The sequence below is a fragment of the Odocoileus virginianus genome, chromosome 4, assembly GCF_023699985.2.
Source record: "Odocoileus virginianus isolate 20LAN1187 ecotype Illinois chromosome 4, Ovbor_1.2, whole genome shotgun sequence".
In the NCBI taxonomy this organism is placed as follows: Eukaryota; Metazoa; Chordata; class Mammalia; order Artiodactyla; family Cervidae; genus Odocoileus; species Odocoileus virginianus.
Window position 1 is genome coordinate 4,256,962 of NC_069677.1, and position 8,612 is coordinate 4,265,573.

An 8,612-nucleotide genomic window follows, 5' to 3' on the forward strand; every position below is an offset into this window, starting at 1 on the left:
GAAAATACACAGTAGAACTGGGGTAAGTTATTAGCTTTGGGCAATTTTTCCAGGCTTAGATGCTCCCTTGTTGGACCCTTCCTGTATTAAACTTGATATCAACCAAGGAATAGCAAATCATTTGGAGAGAGAAGGTCTGATATGGGTAATCAGCATTAAAAATCCAAGAATTATGAAGTAAGAGACTGTTTGGGTTAGAAGAGACTGTATATGTACCTCTGATGCTAAAATTTAGCCTTGTAACTTAAGGAAACTAAGACACAAGAGGTAAGTCTAATGCCAAAGTCACAACAGAAAGCAAAGGAAAAGTGCAGATCTTACCAAAAAAAGGGGAAAAAATGTTATGAGGTTGAATGAAATTGGACATACACAAAAAGGCACAAAAGTTCATAATGTTAATATGATAGAGTTAAAGCAGATTTCATTTAGAAAGAATTGAAAAGTATGGGCTATTAAATGAAAGATGATAATACAATGTTGCTCAAGACTATTTTATTTATGTTATTATTGTCTGACATCATCCTACCCTATTACATGGTATGTGTGTATGCTCAGTGGTGTCCAACTTTTTGAGACCCTATGGACTGTAGCCTGCCAGGTTCTTCTGTTCATGGGCTTTCCCAGGCAGGAATACTGGAGTGGGTTGCCATTTCCTACTCCAGAGGATATTCTCAACCCAGGGATAGAACCCACGTCTTCTGCATATCCTGCATTGGCAGGTGGGTTCTTTACCACTGAACCACCTGGGAAGCCCTATTACATGGCATTCTTCTTCATTTATTTCTTTTCCTTCTCAAAGCACTACCTCTCCACTTCCCCCTCTCTTGGCAAACACTATTGCCATCCACCCAGCTGCTCAAGCAAGAAAGAAGAGTTAGCCTTCACTCTTCCTTTCTCTTTGCATCGCACCTCCTCACCTCCCCTTCTCTAGATCAGACAGCCATGTTCTGGATTCTGAAACCTCTCTTATTGATGTCCCTGCTTCCAGTTTGCACTATTCGCCAACATCCATCAATCTTCCATCATGTTGTCAGAGCCACCTTTCTAAAACCCAAGTCACATTATGTTTTGTTTTTCTTAACACTCCCCAATAGCTGCCTGTGAATTTCAGGTTAGAACCTAAACTACCAGTGTGTTATGCCAGGCTTTTCATGCTGATCCCTTTGTTGTTACTTAAAACTCTTGTCACTCCCCTTCTCCATACTAAAAACACCAGCCCCGCTCAGCTTTCCCACTTCTTAGCATGGCCACCTTCTAATCCCCATCGCTTGGTTTAGCTCCCTCCGCCTTCCTTTCCAGCTCAGCCCAAGAATGATCTCTTCCAGGGTATGTTTCGTTCTTCCCCTGGCTACGCAGTGACTGTCCTGCAACCGTTGGACATACATTTGTTGTCCTACAAGTGTTGCCCCACAACTCTTTCTATATATTTCTCCTTAAAAGAGTGAATTAAGACATTTATTTCTGCATTTCTAGGCTGCAGGCATTAATGTTTGGTAAATGGACAATTAAATGAGTGTCAATCTACTGGGCTCCTGAATAACAAAGAAAAATAAAATGAGGTGACTAGCTTCAGAGCTTCATTATATTTAGTTGTGGATTTCACTAATAGATTCTACAATGATTTAGTTTCCTTAACTAAAGATGCTTTTGAGTTATGGTTTGAACAGCCCTAAAGCTTCATTTGTACTTAAATTTGAAGGAGCTTGTTTATTTCTGAGTTGGATTTGAATTTCATTTCATACCATGTTTCCAAATTCAAATGACCCAACCTGCCTTTCAATTAAGTGAAAGGAGCAGTGACTTATGAGAACCGTCAGTGTATTAAAAATGTTGCAATCACTTTATTTATAGAGCAACATAAAAATGTAATTCAGGTACTTTAAAAAAAAATTGACACAGAATAAGCAGAGAAGACGAGCCAGAGGGGATTACTTAGTGATCTAAAACTCTTCTCTGCAGTATCGTGAACCTCAGCTTCAAATCCAGCCTGGGTCAAGACAACCTGTCATTCTCCTGAGACTGAGCACTGCCTATCTCGTGGTTCACTGTGTGTGTTTTTCATATTGCTGGAGGACTCCATGACTTAAAAAACACCTCATGGATTTTTCTCATAAATGATAGTGCTATCCCTAATAAGCTTAGCCAAATTTAGAGAACTCCTTGATATATACCTGGCAGCTCTGGATAATGCCCTTGAGTTGTTAACTATTCTACAAAAATTCAAATTCAGTCAACACCGCAGAACTTGAATTTGCCAGAAAGTTACCTCATGCCACTTTTTCCCCCTCACTCAGTGCCCCTAATAAACTGAGTGTCTAATGACTATTAATTGATTTTGCATGAGTGACAATGTTTCTTAAAACCAATTAGAAAAAAGTCTTTGACTTCTCAAGTATACAGAGGAAGTGAGGAAGTGACCTGATTAAGACTCTCGCTTCTATACTTCTAACTTTTTTTTCTTCTTATACAACTGACAATACAAACAGAATAGAAGGAGACATCTGCATAACTTGGGAATTTTACGGATTGATAAGGCATTACCTTGTCAGCTGAAGACACTAGCATGACAATATTTATGATGGAAGGAGGTTCCTGGTTATAAAGAAAGAGAGTTTAATCTGATAAAGGACTTTCAAGATTCTAAACACCATCCCCTTCAGGGCAAGAGGATTAGCGCTGCTATTCCAGAACACAGTCTGAATCCAGTTAAGTGGGGAGAGACAAGGCATTTCACTCTCAGGATACCAACACATGTACATGCACAAGTGTACAAACACACTTTAGAGAATATAGAGTGAAAGATAGGACTGATGAGTTGGGACAGGGAGGACCCTGAGGTCTCAAGGAAAAGAAGCAGAGACATTTCAATAGTTGTCTGACTGACTCCTAGTTGTCTATCAACCAAGGAGATGAAGGTGTAACAATAGCATCGAAGAAGCTTTCAGTCATGCAGGAACAAAACTGTATTTAAAGTTCAGACACAATGTGTGACCTTAGAGGAGTGACAGAGAATCTTAAAGGCAGGCATAGATCAATGGGCAGGTTGAATTTCAGGCTATGAGTCTTGGAATCAGTCTGACAGATTTTTTTCCTGAGGCTTTTCAAAGGAAAAACAAAACAAGAAACTCTTTGGAAAATCACAACCATCTCAAAGCAAAGATGTTCACATTCTTCCCTCCAGTGCTCCAACTGAGTTTTGAACAGTAGAGATCTGAGGGTGCCTTGCAATGTCAAGAAGACTGAAGTGAGCTTGAGAAACAGAACCTTTTACCCTCATGGGCCCTTTTTAGTGGGCAGAAGCTGAGGCAAATCACCTTCATCAGGCACCATAACACATGAAATCAAGCTGAGGTTCATCTTCAGAAAAAGTTTCCCAGAAAAAGCACAAGGGAAATATGGAGTCTAGGGAGCATAGTGGAAGGTCTTGATGGATCAGAAAAGACTGGCTATGAAGGGGCCAGCAGAAATACATGCATACCCTCCGCAGGCATGAGTATAAGCTTGTGAACTTGCCTGTGAGCCCCAGGTGGCCTTTGTAGGTGTATTTCTGATTTCTTCAGTACCAGCCATTTCCTCCCTACAAGGCTACTTTCCATCTTCCTTTCAAAATAATGGGTCTGAAATTATCTGTCATGGCTTGGTCCAGGGGATGGTGGTAGTCACAATGATGGTCCCCCAATGATGTTCACATCCTTAGCCCTGGAATCTGTGAATGTGCTACTTTACATGACATCAAGGATTTTGTAGGTGTGATTAATTAAGGACCTTGAGATAGGGAGAGTATATGAATTACATTGGTGGGATCAATATAATCATGAGGTATGGGAGAGGGTGAAAGAAGAGTCAGAGAGGAGATCTGGCAATAGAAGTAGAGGTCAGCAGTGGTGTAGGGCCACAGGCCAATGATAGCAGGCAACCTTCAGAAGCCAGGAAAGGCGAGGAAACAGATTCTCTATAGTCTCCAGAAGGGATGCAGCCCTACTGACTCACCTTAGACTTCTGACTTATAGAGATGTAAGATGATACAGTCATGCCTTTTTAAGCTACAAAGCTTGTGCTAATTTGTAATAGCAGCAATATAAGACTAATACACTGGATGAGCCTATTCAAAGACATTCTTCCATGATAGTATCACATTTGGGTCATTCATTTTCTTAGCACATGTCTGTCATTTATGTTCTCATTTGCCTTGTGATGAGCCCTTGCTACATTCTATTCACTCTTGCAGGAGCTAGACAGACCAATATCTGAATCCTGTCTTTAGGGGCTTACAATCAAATGGAAGTGGATACAGAAGGAATAAAGATAGATGTGTGCCCAAACTGCATGGAACTCAAGGGTGAGGAAGGTCAATACTATTTAGGAAAATGATAGCAAGATACTTTCCTAAATGAAAATTTGAAAGGTGATTTGTTAGTTGTCAAATGGAGAAAAGATGAGAAGAAAGTCATTCCAGGCAGGGGAGCAGGATGAGTAAAACTCCAGATGCTGAAACAGCTGGATGTGTTCTGGTGGGAATGTAGGGTATAAGTGTCTATGCTGATAGAAACAAAACGGAGGCCTAAGTTTAGAACATCGGGTCTGAACTCTTGTGAATAACAGAGAATGCTAATAAGAGCACCATCAATTTTAGATCTATGTTTTAAGAAATTGCTTAGGTAGAAATTCAGAGTCAGAGAAACCAGTTAAAAAGTTAAAAGGATATTGCAATGGTCTAAGCCAAAGGTAATACAGGCCAATCTAAAGTAGTAGCATAGTGATAGAAAGAAAGATGTTGAATAAAGATATATTATGGAGGAAGGATCAACTGGATGATGACAGACTGGGTATAATGAGAAGACAGAGGGAGGAGTTTAAGATAAAACTAAGTCTGAGGATTTTGCATAGCTACTGTGCTATTTTCTAAAAGAAGACCTGCACGAGAACCAACTTGGTACAAACAGATAATGACTTAATCTTTAAAGGCAAGGCTCCATCTTATGTATTCTTTGAGATTCTATTTCATGGAATAAAAAATATGCTGTATAGAGAGAAGGGGCCATATTTTCTATCTTCAGTATTTCCCTTGCCTAACATAATGTTGGGCACCTGATAAATTCTTGTTGAATCGAAAAGTATATTGTGCTCAGCAAGAAAGATATGTGTTTTGATTCCAATTCCGATGTGGAGCTTTGGGTTTAAAATTACCCTGAAGGTCAATCAACATACTTCTGGGCAAAGGCATAGCTCCTAGAAATGGATTAAAGAACTATTGATGTTAGAATTTTTCTTCTGGCATGATGCATTATCTTCAATATTAAGAAAAAGAAACAATTCCCCTTGTACTCTCTTTCCTTCACTTTACACATAACTACTGATCAGGGTAGAATTTTAGTGTCTTTACTGAGAATCTAAGAAATAGAAGGTATTTTTGAGTACCTACTGTATTCAGAGAGTTCCCCTGATATAAAAAAAGAGGTATTCTTTATTCTGTTAAAAAATGACTCAAATTTCTGCAAGGCTGATCAAATCCTCTGCTGTACAATTAATGACTAAAAGTTAAAAAAAATATTGAATTAGGGCCACCACAGCTAATTCAGTCACAGTGGTAGACATGACAGAGTGAAAGAAATTTTAATTCCCCCAGAGTTGAATCTACTCAAGCAAAATGGATTTTTCTTTTGATTTGAATCAAACACTATCCCAATTCACCAGTTAATATACTTTATTTTTGCTCTGTAGTCAACTGTGTAGGAAAAAATGTCCTAAGTTTTTTCCCATTTTAATATCAAATTGGAGTTAGGACTTTAACAAACAAGCTTCCGAAACTGAATATTGAGAATAGTATGCTAGAAAGACCTCAACACCACAGCAACAAACTCAGGGACCAAAGCAGGTTTGAATATTAATTATGTGGTAATATGCAGAACAAATCTGGTGTCATAGCACTTTGGGAGAACAACTGTGAGAATTTTCTAGATACTTTCATTGTGTTTTCTTCACATAAAGTGATAACAAAATGAAAGGTAAGATTGCAGGAGTTAATTATCAATCCATGGTAACTGGCAGAGAAAATGGTGGAATTTTCTGGCAAAGAATGTATCAGTAAATATAATTTCAGGGGTTTAATCTTACAACCAGAGTCAGTAATTGCTTTACTATTCCTTGAGCATGAAGGACTCAGAGAGTAAGTGATTTATAGTTCTGACAACATAGAACAAATTTTAATATTTTGAAAAAAATTGAGACCTATTAATCCTGGAGTGTGTTACTCCTAAACCCAAGGAAATGAAGAAACATTGATCTAATTTCTGCCTTTCAGGAATGAAATTATATATTAACCACAGAGCACCCAGCAGCATACACAACCAGCATTCCCAGAGATAGTTAGCCTGACATCAGAATTGTGTTTTGCTAGCTAAATACTGATCCGCTGTATGGCATTATACAATTTATTACAAACGGGCTGCTTGATCTAGCAGTCAAGAAATCAAATTGGAAGGACATGGTGAAATAAAGGGGCCAGACACAAAAAGGCAGAAGCCTTTCACTTTGCCTAAGAGCTACTCGGAGTTCTTTTCAAATGCATATTTTGATTCAGGCGATCTGAGGTGGGGCTGAAGATTCTACATTTCTGACAAGCTCATCAGAGATGTTGTTTACCCTAGGAACGTACTCTGAGTAAAGGGTAGCACTTTTCTCTGTTTAATAAAGTTCAAACAACCCAAATAATACCTATACTACATATATGCCCCCTGATTTTCCCTTCGTGTCCTCTTTTATGGAATTTCTTGCCTATCATCTCATTTGCTTTGTTTGCAGTTTTAGCCCATTATGATTGCTATATTACATAGTGACTTGTTTTTCAGACAAAGAATAGCATCCATTCCTTTATCACTGCTTCCCAGTTAGACTATGAAGCAAGCATTGCATCTTTGTGTTACTGTCTCTTTTGAAAGACACCTGTCTCATAACCTTGAGTGGGACTTCCTACTTGCCCTCAAAAAAGGATAAGTAAGTGGCAGAATTCTGCAAAACTCAAGCTGGTGAAGGGGAAAGAAAACCACAAGACTGTCACTCTCCAAGGAAGAGACTACTGTGATTATTAAAAATAATTTTTAAACTTTTGAAAAACATCCTTCATGCTTTGGGTTTCTCATGTGGAAGACTGGATTGGACCAGAAGGTCTGCTGTAGGTAGGGGATTCAAATCTGTCTCTGCTACTGTCTAAATATTTCCTGAGCTGAGGAAAAAACATTTCCTGTAAATCTTATGCATGAAAGCCAGACACTCTTGCCAACTAGGAAGACAGGGGGAAAATAAGGAGTCAGATAAGGGAAAGGAAGAAAAGAGGCACTTCACCACCTGTTTCCTCCTTTAAGAAGAGAGGCACTCCTCCTATCAGAAGAAAAACATCCAAGTCATCCAAGCCAGCTCTTTACTTTGCCTTTACACCATTTCTGCCAGGGGAAAAAACAAAAAACAACAACAAAAAAAACCCCAAAAAACCTAGAAATTTTTTTAAAAAAGGGAAAAGGAATTAAATAAATATAACACTACACAGAAGGTGAGAGGGTAGTATAAGACAATGATATTAAGTTTATCCACATATGCAGTGATTTCTAAATGTTTGACTTTGTTCAGAAAAATTCTTATGTACTCTTGGATAAATACTAGTCACGTGACTAGTCATGCTAACAAAATAAAGTATGATATACTTCCTAAAGGGTGTCAGTCTCCATTCACTTTGACAAGGCAGCACAGGAAGAAGGGGTTTTGCCACTGTCTGCTTCATGGTCACCATCTGTGAAATGGGAACCCTAATAGTGAAAGCATCCATAGTTCTCATGGGGGAATTAAGCTGATGTAGTTTGTGAACATGTATCACTATGATCATTATTACTATCACCACCTATCCATATAATTCTAGACATATGAGGAGACAGAAAACTTGCTCACATAGGATGAATCTTTTTTTCTCTTCAAATTAACTAGTTAAAAACATTTATTAAACACAGATGACTGATACTGAATCAGATACTCCAAGAGAAACAACAGTCATAAGACAGAATGCCCATCTTCATGCAGCCAACAACCTTGCTAGAGAGAATAAACTAATATATATGAAGTGATTTATGAAGTCATTTTAGAGCAGCCTAGACAGTTTATAATTGAATATTACATTACACACAGTCAGGCATAAGCACTAAGAAGGGAAGGGAAGGGAAAGATCAATACATGCTAAAATGGAGAGACAGTAACATTTTGTGCAAAGGGCATAATATCAAGCAATCAGAATACCTAGTAGTTCAATGCTATGTGGGAGGCCTGGGCTTGGTTTTGTCACCTGTGAAATGGGAATGACATTCATATATACCTCATAGGGCTATTTCAAGAGTTAGATGAAATGTGAAAATGAAAAAAAAAAAAAATCTGACTTTGTAAAGCAAGTTTTCTTATTGATGATTAGCCTATGTTTTAGGAAATGAAGAGGCTTTATACTGTTCTTGAAAGAACTATGAGCTAGAGGAAAGGGAGAATAGTTACCTAAGAAAAGAGGAAGAGGGAAAGAGAACGCAGAGGGGGAAGCACTGGGCATGAGGAAGACAAAGCCTAGGAAAGAGGGCAGCAAA